Here is a 17,861-nt window from a genome sequence, read left to right as displayed (position 1 = left end):
TTTTAAGATAAATTTGCAAGATAACATTGCTATGATCATCTTATATCATTCTTATGAAATATTTTATTTTAGTTATTTGTCCAGCTGAGCCTAAAAAACATGATTGAGAAGCATCCGCAGAATCAATCGTATTATGCAGGATAAACATAATATTTTCTCCTGCAATGTAGAAGAACCTCCCCTAAGGGCTCTATGTATTTACTCTATTCATTGGACTAATTGGAGAACTCTTTGACTTTTCTTCAGAACACAATCAAACAACATGATGTAAGCACCATAGAGATGACAGACTTTTGGCCACAGCGAGAAAGGGTACCGACAAAACCATTGGGTTGATTGTCGAAGCTGATCAGTGCCTTCAAAGGTGAGAAAAATATGGATTTGCTGATTTGCAAAAAAGATAGTAGTGTTGCTCCTACTAATGATGACCAGGTCATGTGAACAGGACAAAATAAAAGGGAAAATGTGTTTGATGGGAGGTGAATAGGAATTGCTAATTATCTATGGTTTATAAGAAAAATGGTAAACTTCTTATTGTAAATAATGAATTCTATTGTAAACGAGATATAAATCAAACATTGGATGGTGATGGATGGTGTGGACTTTTATGTCTACACACTGATTATCAAAGTTGTACATTAGGAATTACATGGTTTTAGAAGATAGAAAAGTTATAATATCATTATTTTCCTAAAAAACTAAACCTATCTCATTTTATGCTTGATGGCCAAAACATATAATTCTCTTGATTGTTTGATTTGCATTACTAAATACTACCGTAACGCTAGTACGGGCATATTACTAGTTATAATGGTACGACAATTATACGCTTATTGTTTGTTTAACTAGTAGGGTGAACCCAATGTGTCGTGTTAACGGTACCAGGAGTTAGATATAGTTTTTGCGAGAATGCCCTAGATCGGTCTACCGATCCATCGGGCTCTGATCGGTACCAGTGTACTTACTAGTACACTACTCATCCTTTTTTTCATCCTTTTTTTTTCTTCAACAATATATACGTATAGCAATGTTTAAAATGTTTTCTCTCATAAACTATTTATCCAATTTACGATTCAATTACACCATTTTATTTGTTATAACTAAATCTTTATAACAAGATATTACATGATTATATTATGATGAAAGAAAAATATATGTTTCAATCCATTAACACTCTTTGGTTCATACATGATAGTAACAGGTTTCAATATGTGTCTGCAGCGTATTTCGCAAAATTCCCGAAACTACGTGTCACTACTTTCTCTCCTGTTTCTCCACCTCATCTAGTCTATGCATGCATGCATCTTAACAAGATTCAAAACGATTTTTCTCCTAAACTACTTATCTAATCTACAATCCGATCACACCGTTGAATTCGTTGTAATTCAATCTTTACAATAAGATATCGCATTATTATATTATAAGAAAGAAAAATATATCTTTCAATTTGTTAACACTCTTTGTTTCATATGTGATAGTGATATGTTCAATATGTGTGTTTGGTGTGATTCACAAAATTCCCGAAACTACTTGTCACTACTCTGTCTCTCCATCTCATCCAAGCATGCATGCGTGCATTTTAGCAAGCTTCAAAATGAATTTTCTCCTAAACTAATTATTCAATCTACGATCCGATCACATTGTTGTATGTAATTCAATTTTTACAACAAGATATCACATGATTATATTTTGATAAAGAAAAACATATGTTTCAATCAATTAACATTAGTTGTTTCATATGTGAAAGCAATATGTTTCATCGTGTATCTTCACCATGTTTCATAAAATTTTTAAATGTTTCAGTAACTGCTTTTTTTTCACCATATATAACTTGATGTTTCACTCTTTGGTCAACTGAAACATTTGACCAACCGATTTTTTGGGGGCATCGGGCGCCCGATGGGAAGATTCATTCTAGTTCTTGTCACGTCCCGAAAATTTTTTCGCGCTCTTGAATTTACCTAATTTCAAGGATTCATGTTCATGTTTATTCACCTGAAACATTTCTTTGGTCAATTGAAACATTTGACCGACCGATTTTTTTTTTGGGGGGGGGGCATCGGGTGCCCGATGGGAAGATTCCTTCTAGTTCTTGTCACGTCCCGAAAATTTTTTCGCGCTCTTGAATTTACCTAATTTCAAGGATTCATGTTCATGTTTATTCACCTAAAATAGCTTAATGTAAAATTTTCTTTTCCTTTTCCTTTTCCTTTTTCCTCTCTTGCTTTCTTTTCCTTCTCGTCCATTCCCCTATCGATCCCTTTCTCAGTTTTCTCAATCTCTTTGTTTCTCTTCCTTCTCTACACAAACCAAAGTTAGCCCAGCCCACTGCTGCACCTAGGGGTGAAAACGGTACGGAAACATTCCGAGTCTGGACCTATTTTCGAAAACGGAATCTATCGGTCAGAATTTTTTCGGAATTTTTCGGAAACGGAAATGAATTCGGAAATATTTTCTCGGAAACGGAATCGAAAATTATAAGGGCAGTTTATGTCGGAACTCAGAATCAGTCGGAAACTTTTCGGAAATTTTTTCGGAATTTTCAGAAATTCTATGACTGAAATATCCTGAGTTCTTTTTTTACGCACTGAATAGTGAATACTATGGTGTTTGGCTGTTATTTTTTTTAAAAAATATTTATTATGCAAATATGAAGTTATATAAGAATATTTTTTCCTGTATTGGGATTTATCAACAGCATTACTCTCTTAAACATAAATAATTTATTCCATGATTGTGTTTTGTGATGTACTATTGAGACTTAACAATTGGACTTATATGATGAATTGTTGACCGTTGAGAGTTAGATGGATTTATCAGTTTGAGGGGTTTTTTATTCCGAAAAATTTTTGTTACCGTATTCGCGCCGGTTCGTTTTCACTCCGTTTTCGGTTTTAATAATATTCGATTCCGTTTTCGTATCCGGGGTTTCCGATTCCGATTAAAAAAATATGAAAACGAAAATGATAAAGGTGGTTTCTGTTCGTTTTCACGCCTAGCTGCACCCGTCCTCTCCACCTACATGCGTGGTAGTCTAGACCAAGCCGACTTCCCCACGAACATGCCCAATTCGCTGAAGGCCGGTTTGCCTCCCACGCCGCTTCTGCCTCGTCTTTATACCATGAGCGTTTCTCCTTCTCAGCAAAGCCTCCTCTAATTCCCCTTTACTAATTCCTTCATCTACCTCATCAATCTCTGTCTTTAATGCCAAAAACTGAATCTCCTTGATGAGCAGAATCCATTTTTTTAACTTCCGGTGACCCCTCCTCTCCAAGCTCTCCATCTTCCTCCTGAGTTACGACACTTATATGCTCCATCAAGCACCGCTTTCTGTTCCAACTAGGAAGGGAATGCGCGGGCATACTAAGTTGCGTTAGAAACTATAAGAGAAATATCAATTGGATTATTCGTGCTGCAGTTCGAAAGTATGATATCCCAAAAACATTCTTCACTGGTATTTCTTAAATAAATTTTATTTTTATCTCTATATTATATAATATTTCATTTACCCCTATAAGCAATTGTCTATAATTTGCTTCATCATCTTTAAAATAAGAAGATAGGTTTTTGAATTGGGTTTCACAAATTAAGTGTAAATAAAAAGCAAGGTGCTTTCCTTTTTATAATTAATTGTTTAGCGGCTCAATTTTTTTATCAGATCTTGAAAATAGTTATTGTTTTGTATAAACATGTTTCATTTGTACAATCAAGCTATTGCCCTCTAGTTGGTTCGTGAATTCTTACATGTAAGCATCTAAGGACTAAAAAAATAATGCAATAGTTATGGTAATTGGTGTTCTAGTTGAGGTGAAAGGTAAGAACCAATTTTTTTCTAAGAATTTTCCAAGTTTTTCTATACTTATTTCACTTTGCTTCCTTTTGTATTTTCTATTTCATTTTAAGTTCATATATGATGCTTATAATGTCTATCCACTTGCCATAATTATCACTGTTTCATGCTATATTAGTTAGAAACCATAATTTATAAAAATATTTTAAAATAAATAACTGTTTTTATTGGCTTATGTCATTCTATTATTTACAACTAATTGACAGTTAAAGACCCAAATTAACTATGTTTCAACTTCTAAAAGAAATATGTTATTTTGAGTTATACTTTCACTTTTTTATATCATTTAAACAATTATTAAAATACAAAAAATATAGATCTTACCGGTTGAAAATACTTTTGGTAAATTTTCTTCACATCTATGTATCATGTAGGCTTATCACTGTTGAAATACCAACCAAATAGTATCCAAACATTCCACAACGATTTGAGAATCTTAATGTCACCAAAGTTAAAATTTGGATGAGATATACATGAAAAAACACAACTAAATTACTTTTTTGCATGTTTACATATGTAGATTTAAATTAATGTTGTATATTTGTTAAGTAATGTTTGAAACCATAAAATATCAAGTGATTTTTTTTTTGAAAAATTGTTATGGAATTAACTATTACATGTCAATGTCATCTGTCACAATGTATTTTTCACTAAAATATAGCCAACATAAGTTATCAATATAAAATCACAACAAACTAAATGATAATTACATATTTTCTTTTAATCAGACCAATGATATGATCAAAAGTCAATAGCGTAATAAACTGAGGTAATACAAATATATTCTAGGGTATCTCAGGTAAAAATACAAAAAATAAAAGGGGTTGAATGGGGAGAGAAAAAAAAGAGTGGGGTAAGTGCGTACGTATGTGCACACGGGGAGTGAAGTGTATGTACGCGTGAGGGAGAGGAGAGTGTGGGACTAAATTCTGTTTTTAATCTAATCTAATATAATGGTCACACCATTTCAAATGAAAATCAAGAGCTAGATGCTTCTAATATATTATAACACCATGTGGCGGTTTAGGAACGTTTATAGGAGGGCCACATGACGATATGAGAGTGTTTGAAGGATGTTTAATGGATTTTAGTATACAATAGATAGAAGATTATGTATTATTACCTTAGTGACTTATATTTGCAAGATAAGGAGAAACTTATAACACCACTGCATAGGATAGAGAGAAGGCTATTAGTACCTAAGCACTTTATTTTCTCTAATTAGTCCACTTTACTCCAATTGGACATTTTGTACCATCTGTTTTATTTTCTACAAGTCCTGTTTTAACTCTAAATTTTGTGAGATGATATATAGTGACATGGTGGTTCCACCTCATGAGTCAACTCTTCTTTTTAGAAAGAATCCAATTGCCTTTTTCTGTAAGTAGCTAAGACTAATATAAGTTGATCTTGTTCATTAATTGAAATATTTTTTTGGGGGGAGGGGCCGGGACACATAAAGCTACGCTAAATGGATGGCCTTTTATAGTCTAATTCGTTTGCTTGGCGTAGGGGACAACCCATCTATGAAATGTGTTGTGCAAAGTTTGCAAGGCTCGACGTAGCATGGTGAGAACAAAATCGGATTGCTAACTATAAGTGTGAGGGCATCATTATTTTTGGATTGTGACGTTGTTTTTTATGATTGTTTCCGTGATACATAGACACTATGGATTTTAAATTGTTGATTTAATATAAATAGTTGGATAGAATAGAAATAAGATGTGTAGCTCAAAAATTACACTTGTTTTAATATATAAAATTAATGAGTGTTTTGTCTTTTAGTTTGATAGGTAACAATAAGGAGAAAAAGAGGAGGGGAGAGCCCAAGCTAGAAAGGGGAGGGGAGGCAAATAATGGGTCTATAAATTTAAATGAAAATGATCGTCATATACTTTTCTTTTTTTTCTTCAAAATTTTAGGATTTATCATTATTTATTAGATGTGATACGTGGTGACTTAAGAGCATCTTAGAGTATTTCTTAATGGACTTTATTACATAATAGATGACATAATATATACTATTACAAAACACCACATAGAAACCGGTCTTATAAGTGCCAGTTTGCTCAAAACCGACACCTATAACACTTTTCCATCTTTTGTTAGGACAAAATCAAGAATTAGCACCTATAACCACTTATTAATATCGGTCTATAATGAAAACTGGCACCAATAGTCCCCAAGTCATAGATGTTGGTTCTTATAATAAACCAGCACCTATGAGTCTGATACCATAGGTATTGAATTTTATTGTGAACTGACCCATATGGGCATCACATATGTACTATTGGTTCTTCACAAAAACTGGCACCTATAAATTTATAGGTGTCGATTTTTGATTAAAACCGGCACCTATGATACCGCGGCTCATATATGCTTATTTTTTACCTAACTTTTCTATATGAAGTCGGATGAAAATAAAATTTATATGAAATTTGTAGAGTTCGATGAGATCTACAACTTTGTTGCAATAACCTTTTTTTATTTAAGGTTGTTTGGATGTCCGGAATGTATTGTAAAGTCTTAGATCTATTTGGATAAGTGAATTAATTTTTAAAATTTCTAAACAATTTCGGATGAAGACAAGACCTACAATTTGTGGATGACGAAATTTTCGTTTGAGCTCATCTATGGTCTTAAATATGGATTAAAATTCGGATAATAGTACTCTCAAAATAATAGCATTTGCTACTAAAGACAACAATTGTTCCTAAGTGAGATAGTAATCTTGGCACATTTTATGAATAAAAACATGTGACTTGTGAGAAAATGAAGTGTGATTGTGGTAGGTGCCTAATAAAATGTGAAATATTTTTTACGCATATGAAAAAAAAATAAAAGATGGGTACTCCAAGAAAACAATATCTAATGATTTATGATAAGAAATTATGGTGTACATGTATATCGTGTAATTAGAAAAAAAAAAAGAAGAACTCAGTGCATGCATCAATCGAGCACGTGGAGGGCAAACATAATTATCCTGCCTAATGCCAATGAATAAACGTTGTAATTACCATACATATGATCCATGTACGTGCATGTGGGTCCAGGAAGAAAGGGTGACAGGGGATTTTGTTTTCATCTAATGGTCGATATTATTGGGTCCACCATTTTAAATGAAAATTGACGGTTAGATGGTTTTTCTTTTTTCTCGGAATTTTTTTAAATTATTAGAACGCCACGTGGCGATTTATGAGCGTTTGTAGAAGTCCACGTGGAGCGTTTGTACGAAATTTAATGGACTTTTAGTATATAATAATAGATAGATTTCCCACTGTCATTAATTAATCTCTTCCTCTCCCTAATCAATCTGTTTTTTAAATGAAAAAATCCAAGCTAGACCGTACAACAATACTTCCCATAGTGAATTTCACCATAACTAGACCGTACAACAATACTTCCTCCTTCCCAAATTGATCATCATATAATAAAATTTAAAATTTTTCAAATTTATCATCATATAACCGCATGGACACGTATTTTATCGGAATACACTTAATACAGTGTGGGAAAATATGTGCATGCTAGGGTGTAATTGGCATGGTGTTTTAACATGCATTATGGGAGAATGTGTGTATGATGTCTTGAATGATGCGATTTAAATTATCTTTGATCTTGGTGCATAAACTTATATAATGATCAATTTGGAAAGGAGGGAGTAACAAGATTAAAATAACATTCACCCGCTGCAACGCACATGCATTTTTTTCCTAGTAACTTTCTAAAAAGAAAAACTACGCGAAGAAAAGAAAATCTAGGACAAGGTCGAAGGTGTTTAAAAACTTTATATAGCGGAATTGTTTTTCTTTAACAAGATGGCAACAGGATAACATGGAACTGTGCTTTCTGGAGGAATAAGAACGAATGGTTTTACGTGGTTTAATTTTAGACAAATTTTACTACAGAACATTGTGACTTCATGGGTTTAGCTGTAGGACACTGCACAATGCGTCTTTTAGGGAAAGATATTTTTAAAAGTTGAATATTTGCTAATGAACACCACACCCATTAAAATATTTTTTTTAAAAAAACAAGAGAGAAATCATGTAAAATATCATAAATACCTCTGGACACACATGTTAACTCTCACATCCCTCCTCTCTATTCCCTCCCACACTGCTCAGTCGGTCGAGCAAGTCAGCTCTTGATCTAGGCCGACACGCTCCCGCCTCCTTCCGCTCCACTCCAATTATTGGCTAGCAGACAGCGGCGGCGTGCAGCGCTGGTTCTTGGCTCGTCGTCCAGCACACATGGATTCTTGCAGCTCCCACTCCGCGGGAGATTATTGCAACTCTCTGCGGTGCAGAGGAGCTCCGCGACGGTTCTTGGCGCAGCCGAGTTCTCGACGGCGGTGTCATCCCCAAGCGGAGCTCCTGGTGGCTCATGTGTCGCGCGCAGGTTCTTGAAGCCAGGCATTGTCGTTCGCAACAGTGTTCTTGGCGTGGCTGAGCTTTGGCGGCAGATGCGATGTCGACGCTAGGTGGCGCAGGTTTCATCGACGGGGATGGCTGGCGAGCACGGACCAACGGTCGTCGCAGTGGGTTCCGGTTTTGGCGGAAGCACGAGGGGCGGTGGAGTTATTGGTGGCAAGAATAGAGGGGGAAGGAGGGTGAGTTCTTGGTGGCAAGAAGAGAGAGAGAGGGGGAGGCCTAACATGTGGGAAGGGTATTTTATAACTTTAATGCTATTTCTCTCTACTATTGAATCAGAAAAGAACATTCTAATAGACGCGGTGTCTATGAGCTAAAAGAATATTCTAATGAATGTGATATCTACAAACTAATTTCTACGTAAGTCACTTCGTGCGGTATTAATATCCTGTAGCAAAATTTATATTAATTTTATTAATTTGGTCTTGTGGGTTATTTTATTTGTGTTTTTTTTTGGCTAGGTGATATTAAAGAAGCGATTGTTTTGGGTGGTTTGTTCATAAGGTGATCTTTTATGTGAGGGAGAAGGACGACGACTATACTGTAGAGAAATTTCTTATATATACAGGGATAGAGTATAGAGAAGAAGTTAAAACACTACTCAAGAATGCATCTATAGTTCCGGTTTGTAACCTCCTTAGGTCCTGAGCTACAAACCGGAACCATAAATCCGGGACTAAAGATATTGATCTTTAGTCTCGGTTGGTTGCACTACCATGTTTAGTCCCGGTTGATGTTACCAATCTGGACTATAGTTTTTTTTTTCATTGTCTTTTGTTGTTTATTTATTGATTTCTAACCAAACTCAACAAAAAATCACTCACATTCACAGAAAAATCACAAAATCATCCACATTCACAATTCACATTACAAATTTACAGATCCAAAGACATCACAAATCAACAAATTCACAGATAAATTAAGAAAATCAACAAATAAATCAATAAAATCATAGACGGCTCGCCCCATCTCCTCGCGCCGGCGCCCGCCACGCGTGCCCGCTGCGGCCGCCCCCGCACTGGGCCGCCGCCACCGCCGCACGTAGGCCTCTGCCACTCGCTCCTCACTGCTGCTGCAAGAAAAAGAGAAGGATAGGATAAGAGAGAGGAAAGAGAGAGAGAGGAGAAAGTTAAAGATGAGGAGGAAGAGTTTGCGATCGAAGAGGAGAGGATTAGTGCGAAGGATTATATACGACGTGTTAAATTTTTGTTCCAAACCAACCGGGCTAGATAGTAAGGGGCCAGACGCTTTTTTAATCGGGACTAAAAATGAATGATCATAAAGTGGCGTTGGGCTTTTCAACTGGGAAAAAAATAATGTTTAGTCTCGGTTCCTTGGTAGGAACCAAGATTAATGTGATGTTTAACCAACCCAGTAAAGATGGTTTCTCCGGTAATAAAAGCTGAGTAGTTGACCTGGTGTTTTTTACTGTTTACTTTGGGACAAACAAGCTCAAACTATATTTTGGTGCAATCAACCAAACAAAATCTCACACAAAACCACGCTAAACCAATAAACCAAGCAAAGAATCAAACAGGTGTATATATCTACTTAGCCAGGCTGAGTTTGCGATCAACCAAACAAAATCTCACACTAAGTCAATAAAACCAACCAAATAGCCGTGATCAAGCAAACAAAATCTCACGCTAAGCCAATAAAACCAACCAAACAGCTGCATATGGAGCTGCCAAACTCAGGGCAGGCTAAAGCGATGCAAAACACACACACCCAGCGTACATACGTTCTCATTCTCATAGGTGTCGCATCATGCATGTACCACGCGCCAATCGTGCAACTCAGCCCCCGGAATCAAGTCTTGTCCGATGGATTGACCAACAACAAACCAACATGCGGCCCATGAATTTGTTGATAACTTGTTTGCATTCCTAGTTTTTTCTACAGTACATAGGCTGCTTATTTTTGTTTTCCTCGTGTCTCCAGCTAACACGCCCAAATGCCTTTATATTGCTCCGTCCAGATTACGCGGCTAACATCATTATATTTTCTCTCATATAATAGCATATATGTTTCCTCAATGTATTATTCAGATATATTAAAATGACAACATTATTTTAAATTTTGTTCTAACTTTACGAAACTCCTAATGTGTAATATTCATATTGTATTTTATATATGTGTTAGTTATTAATTATTTTTAATATAAAATTTTAGTTATTTGTAAATTATAGTCCTATATGGACTCTAGACTCGTCTTTCAATATTTCTTTTGTAATTCCGAATTTTTGTTATCTGTAAATTGTATTTTTATATAGACTCTAGGCTTTTCTTCCTATATTATTTATTTTTAATTCTGAATTTCTATTATTTCTAATTGTATTTCTATGTGGACTCTAAACTCATCTTTCAATATTCTTTAATTTTTAATTTCGAATTTCAGTTACTTATAGATTGTATTTCTATATTGACTTTAGACTCTTCTTCCCATGTTTTTTTAATTTCGAATTTTAGTTCTTTGTAAATTGTATTTTTATACGAACTCTAAACTTTACTTTTAATTTTATTATGTTTATTCTGAATTTTAGTTAGTTTTAAATTCCTATATAGATTCTACACTATTTCTAATATTTCTATATAAACTTTGTTTTTCTTTTTCTCCGATTAATACGAGAATTTCTATTTCTCCGATTAATATGAGAATTAATATGAGAATTTCAATACCATGAGAACGAACGTGGTAACTTTTTTTCTATTCCTTTAATAAGTTAATAGATTAATTTAATTGATTTCGTCATAATCCTATCGTGAAAAAATATACATATGTATATACACTATAATCGCCCTACTCACAGCACACACGAACACGCGCGCGCGCTTGCAATCGCTTATGCATATATAGCACACTAGTAGAGATCCTTCCATCTGTGATAGCCCCTAACAAGACTGGAATTTGCAGACTGTCACAAGGAAGTAATCTCAATCGGGCCGATCGGGCCGAAGTTTCGCCCGATTGAGATATGGTCGCACAGCCATGGTTGATCGGCATAAAACTAGAGCCCGTCACGGATGACACTTATCTATAATGGGCCATAGTTGAGGCCCGATTGAGATGAGGATTTCATATCTCAATCGGGCCCTAAAAGAAGCCCGTCACAGATGACGATCATCTGTGACGGGCTCCAACTAGAGCCCCGATTGAGATAAGTTTAATGCCCATCACAGATGACACTCTTCTTTGACGGGCTTTTATTAAGGCCTGATAGAGATTACTTGTATGTCCGTCACGGTTGATTGTTTTAGCGCCGTTATAGATATTTGTTGTGCAGTATAAATACCCCCCCCCCCACCTAGTGTAACTACATCCCACTATTCACTATTTTGGTGGAAGGCTGTAGGGGGCGATTTTTTGTCTTTTTTCCAAGGAAAACAGAAAATTCCCAAAAGTGATCAAAATGGAGCAATCAAGTGAGTAATATTAATCATTAATTGAGCAATTTCATCACGTCTTACTTTAGCAATACTGATATTATAAGATGTGCCTCTAATTTGTTTTTTTATTTTGTAGCAATTGATCGAAGTTGGATGTATGCGACAAATGTGAAACGCCATTTTCCGGAGTACAGAAATGGCATAATAAATTTTATGAATGCCGCGGAGGAGGATAGGAAAAGAAGAAACAGCGATTACATGTGTTGTCCATGTGCAGATTGCAAGAATGAAAATATGTTTGATAGCGGAGGGGTTGTACACGGTCATCTGATACAACGAGGATTCATGAAGGGCTATGCATGTTGGGTGAAGCATGGAGAGCAAGAATCAGGAAGTGGAGCAGCAGCAGACAGAAGTGGTGTGCATAATCAGGAAGATGAAGATGAGCATGACATGTTTATACCTTCTCCATTGGGCGGTGAAATGGTTGATGTGGATCACGATCTACTGCAAGACATGTTACATGACGTTGAGGACCCAGGCCAGAATGAGAGAGATTCCATGAAGTTCAGCAGGTTGGTCAGTGATTCCGAGACGCCTCTGTACGCTGGATGCAAAGCAAAACACACTAAGTTGTCAGTTACCTTGGACCTAATGAAGCTAAAGGCAAGTAGTAGATGGACAGACAAGAGTTTCACAGATCTTTTAGGAATTTTGAAGGCTATGCTTCTTGCTGAGAACACATTGCCCGGGACGGCATACGAAGCAAAGCAGGTTCTGTGTCCACTGGGGTTAGAGGTCCATAGAATTCACGCTTGTCCAAACAACTGCATATTGTACCACAAGTAATATGCGGACTTAGATGCTTGTCCTGTCTGCAAGGCTTCTCGATACAAGCGAAAGAAAAGTGCTTATGAAGGAAAGAAGTCAAAGAGGGGTGGTCCGGCAAAGGTTGTGTGGTATCTACCTATTATTGATCGTTTCAAGAGAATCTTTGCCAACCCGAACGAAGCGAAGTTAGTACGTTGGCACGCCACGTTGAGAAGGAATGACGGTATGCTTAGACACCCAGCGGATTCTATTGAATAGAGGAATATCGATCGAAAACACAAAGACTTTGCTGCCGACCCTAGAAACATGAGGATATGTCTGTGTACAGATGGCATGAATCCTTTCGGTGACATGAGTAGTACTCACAGCACTTGGCCACTTCTTATTGCGAACTATAACCTCCTGCTATGGTTATGCTTTAAACGGAAATATATTATGTTGTGCTTGTTAATCCAAGGTTCGAGGCAACCCGGCAATGATATCGATGTATTCCTAGAGCCTGTTATCGATGATCTTGAGATTCTTTGGAAAGAAGGTGTGGAAACTTGGGATGCATATGGTCAGGAGAACTTCAAGCTAAGAGTTCTATTGTTTTGCACCATTAATGACTACCCTGCACTCGGTAATCTTTCTGGACAAACTATAAAAGGAAAGAAGGCATGCTCCGATTGCAAGGAACATACACGAAGTCGGTGGCTGAAGAAATCACGACAGATGGTATACATGGGTCATCGGAGGTGGCTCCCGCTACGTCACACATTTAGAAGAAAGAAGAAAATTTTTAACGGTAAGAGAGAACTTCAGCCTGCTTACAAGGATTTGTCCGGAGATGAGGTCCACAGTATGGTCAAGGACATAAGTAATGAGTTTGGGAAGAAAAGAAAACGTAGCAAGACAAAGGAGAAGGGTATGTGGAAGAAAAATCCATATTTTGGCGGCTACCTTACTGGAAAGATCTTGATGTTCGTCATTGCATTGATCTCATGCATGTAGAAAAGAATGTGTGTGAGAGTTTGGTTGGTCTGATGTTGAATATTCCCGGGAAGACAAAGGACGGGTTGAACGCACACCTTGATCTACATGACATGAATATTCACAGTGAACTCCAGCCCATACGAGATGCAGAGACAGGTAGAGTGTACCTCCCTCCAGCCTGCCACACATTGTCGAAGGATGAGAAAATCGCAATGTTATCATGCTTGAAAGATATTAAAGTTCCATCGGGCTATTCAGCGAGGATAAGTAGGTATGTTAAATTGAACGATCTAAAACTGGTTGGAATGAAGTATCATGATTGCCACGTGCTAATCACACAAATCTTGCCAAAATAAAAGTTGTAGATCTTGATGAGAGGATTAACTTTGTTATTGACCATATTTCCATTTTAAATCATTTAGTATTTACAAATGTTGTTTTAATTTGTCATATATTCAAATTTAATTTCAAGCTGTTGGGAACAAAGTAATATAGAAAAATGACCAAAATAAAAGTTGTAGATCTTGATGAGAGGATCAACTTTGTTGTTGTTGACTTTTCCATTTGAAATCATTTACTATTTACAAATGCTGTTTAAATTTGTCATATTTTCAAAATCAATTTCAAGCTGTTGGGAACAAAGTTATATAGAAAAATGACCAAAATAAAAGTTGTTGATCTTGATAAGCTCTACAACTTTGTTGTTGACCATATTTCCATTTGAAATCATTTACTATCCGAAAAAGTATTATCACTAATAAAATAAATTATTATACAGCAGCTATATATTTTGCACTCACAAATATAAAGACTTCATGCGAAAAATGGAAAAATAGTCATCAGTGACGGGCCTTAGTTTAAGCCCGATAGAGATTAATCTATCTCAATCGGGCATTACCGTAGGGCCCGCCACAGATGAGTCATCTGTGATGGGCCTGAATGTCATCTCAATCGGGCATTAGTACGGAGCCCGTCACAGATGACTCATCTGTGACGGGCCCTACGGTAATGCCCGATTGAGATGACTCATCACTCTACTATAACTAGGGTTTCTCAGATCGGATCAAAAATTTTTCTAAGTCCCGCTACAGTTTCCCGCCTCCTCATAACCCTAGCGCCATCGTCGTCCTCCCTCACCGAGCCCGCCGCCGCCACCTCCTCACCAACGCACGTCACCGACCCCCACCGAGCCCGGCGACCTCCTTCCTCGTCGTCGCCGCCTCCTCCTCTCTGCCGCCCGACGCCCGCCCGCCCGACCAGCGTCTCCACCAACCGGCGACGCCCTCCACCGACCCGGGCGACGCCCCACCGAGCCCGCCGCCGCCGCCAACTCCTCCTTCGCCGCCGTCGTCCTCCCTCGCGGAGCCCGCCGCCTCCACCAAGCCCGACGCCACCTCCACCGAGCCACACCAACCATTCTCACCGTGCTAAGGTTAGTCCTCCATCGTGCCGCCCATGTGGATGAATAGATGACTAGATGAATAGATGAATAGATGAAATGCATGTGGTCGGATGAATAGATGAAATGTGGTGAATGTATGATTTTAGGACTTGATGATATGTGGAATTATTAGGATTATTGTGACTTAGTGAAATTTAGAAGGAGATGTGATGTGATATTAGGTTTCTTTATGTGAGATGTGCAATTTAATTTATTTATATGTGATATTAAATTCAGTTTATTAGATCTATGAGATGTGCAATTTAGTTTATTTATGTGACTAAGTGATTTTAGATCTTTGAATTCTAAGCCATTGAAGCATTGAATTATGTATTTTCGTTATTTTGAAAAAAAAAGTAGACGATGTCTCAGCAAGGCGAACCAATGTCGACGATAACTAGTGGGTCCTCAAGGGCACGTACTCCTAGGACAGGGAACAAAATCCCTAAGGAATGGTTCCGCATAACAGCCGTGAACCAAGTAGGGTTGCCAACAGGTCTAAGCAAAATATTGAGCCGATTTAGGTCTATCTGCGGGGTCATAGGGAGGCAGAAATTCAGTATTCTGCAGGATGACATCAAGCAAGTGCCGGCCGCAGAGAAGGACATTGCTTGATTATCGTTCAAGGACAGCTTCGATTATCCTACAGAGCATGAGGACCTTATCAGGCAGGCTGCTTTTAAGGTTATGGGCAATGCTTGGAAGAACTTCAAGACTAAGCTAGTCGGCGAGTTCGTCTACAACCCAACGAATCCAGATCCAAAAGAGAAATTTCCTTGGATCACGGAACAGGTCTGGGAGGAATTCCACGCGAAGAAGTCAACCCCCGAGTCCAGAGCTAGAAGCGAGGCATATCGCTTGCTCCAGACCTTGAACCAACATCCCAACCGGCTTGGCACCGCCGGATATGCCGGTAAGGAAGAGGAATGGCAGCAGGAGGATGAAGAAGCGGAGGAATCAAACACGTCATGGGTGTTTGGCAATATCCCACACCCTCGGGCTAGGAACTGGTACCAGAAGAATGTTGATAGCACAATCTTCATGCCAAATCCAAAAGATCAATGAGTGTACGAAGCTATAGTAAGTGTCTAGTCAAAATAGATGTTCGCATTGTTTCCCATCATGTAGTTTATTTAACCCCACTAAATTGTAATGCAGAAGGAGTTGGTTGCCGAGCAACAAGCCTCGCAAGAGGCCTGCTCTCAAAGACGCGAGGACGACCTCCTCACGAAAGTGTTGGGCAACAAGGAACACCGTGGACGGACACAGGGCGTTGAGTCCTCCATTCCCTGGAAGTATGGATTTCCAGACTACATATGGCAGTACAAGAAGCGGACTTCCAACAAGGCGGAGAAAGATGCATGCCTTGAAGCCAAGATCCAGGCGTCGATCAGACAGAATTCGACGAAAAGCTCGAGTCAATGAGGGCCAAGATTAGGCAAGAGATCCGAGAAGAGCAACAAAATCCGCGGCCGCCGCTGCTGCTGCGCACGAAGAGTTCGGAAGTCCCACCCAAAAACACAGCAGTTGCGCATCAACTGAGTTGGCGAAAAATCCAACATCGGTCGACAGCGCCGTCGACCACATAACGGTAAAAAATTCTTCCAAAATGCATGAAAGGCTTAACGAATCCATATGTTATATAATATTCTAAAAAAATTGATGAATCTATCGCAGGAACCAACGAGCTGCACCCTCACAGTTAGGGTGATGTCGACCTTCACGGTTCCAGCAGCCGAGGGACTTGCGTACAAGCCGTCTCTAGAGACAAGAGTGCATGGAGCGCAACTTAGGGACGACTGTGCAAAAGTTCAAGTCGACTCGGTGGAGCCCGAATACGAGCTGTTCCCACTAAAGTATCCACCGAACAATGAGGTCCTCTCACTAGGAAATGCCCGTGGTACCTTCATCCAATGGCCCAAGGACCTCATTGAGATAAGGGTTATAGCGAGGCTAACCACTGCAACAGGCGGTCGTCCGCCAAAGAGACCCGCATCTGCTCCTTCAGCCCCTCCTGCTCAAGATCGTCATGCACAATATTACGATGTGCAGCTGCAGTACGACACAGATTTTGAGGAGGACCGAACGGAGGCCGACAGCAAGGCGATTCATGAACCCCCACCGATGAAGAAGAGCAGGAAGGCACTCTTCCCCTCAGAGAATTACTCTCGATAAACCCGGAGCAAAGAGGAGAGGAAGAGGAGGAAAAGTGCAGGCCTCGCTTCTAGCTTCAAGGAAGCTAGATCTGTGCAAGGGACATGAAGAGACTAAGGGCAAAGAGGTCAAGAAGAAATACGTCGCTCCACAGGAGATGACGTGCTTGCCGCAATAGGCACCTCTTGCAAGGACCTTCACGTATACTACATGGAGAAATCTAATGCCAGGAGGCCGAATAAAGCTACCGATATCCTTGAAGAGCACGATGAAAAGCCATTCCTTGGTCCAACAAATTATATCGTGGTCGACTTCAAGGATCTATTCGACCTCTACAGGCTCCGAGCGGTGGACACAAGCCTCCTTAAGTGCTACTCCTTGTAAGTATTGTCGCCCAACTCAATCTGGTAATAACAATCGGTTTAACTTGCTTACAAGATCGTTTATCTGGTGTGTAGGTTAAGTTGGCAATGGTGTCAGAAGAATGCACCGGAAGTTGCCTTCCTTGATCCACAAGTGGTCACTGTCACAAATCTCCAGAATGACCGTCAAGGAATGGTCAACTACATATACGACACCTTGTGGTCCCGCCGAGACAAAGAGTACATTATGTGCGCCTATAATCAATAGTAAGTGTGTTATCTAAATATATATAACAGCATGACACATTCTTTCAGTACTAATTAACTTTCACTATATTAATGCCGCATTGCCCATTGGATCCTTCTGGTCATAACACCTAAGTAGAGTACGTCACTACCTGAACTCCAGAATTGATAAGAACACATAT

The sequence above is a fragment of the Oryza sativa genome, chromosome 7 (genome assembly GCF_034140825.1).
Source record: "Oryza sativa Japonica Group chromosome 7, ASM3414082v1".
Taxonomy (NCBI): domain Eukaryota; kingdom Viridiplantae; phylum Streptophyta; class Magnoliopsida; order Poales; family Poaceae; genus Oryza; species Oryza sativa.
Note: the sequence above shows the minus strand (reverse complement) of the source record.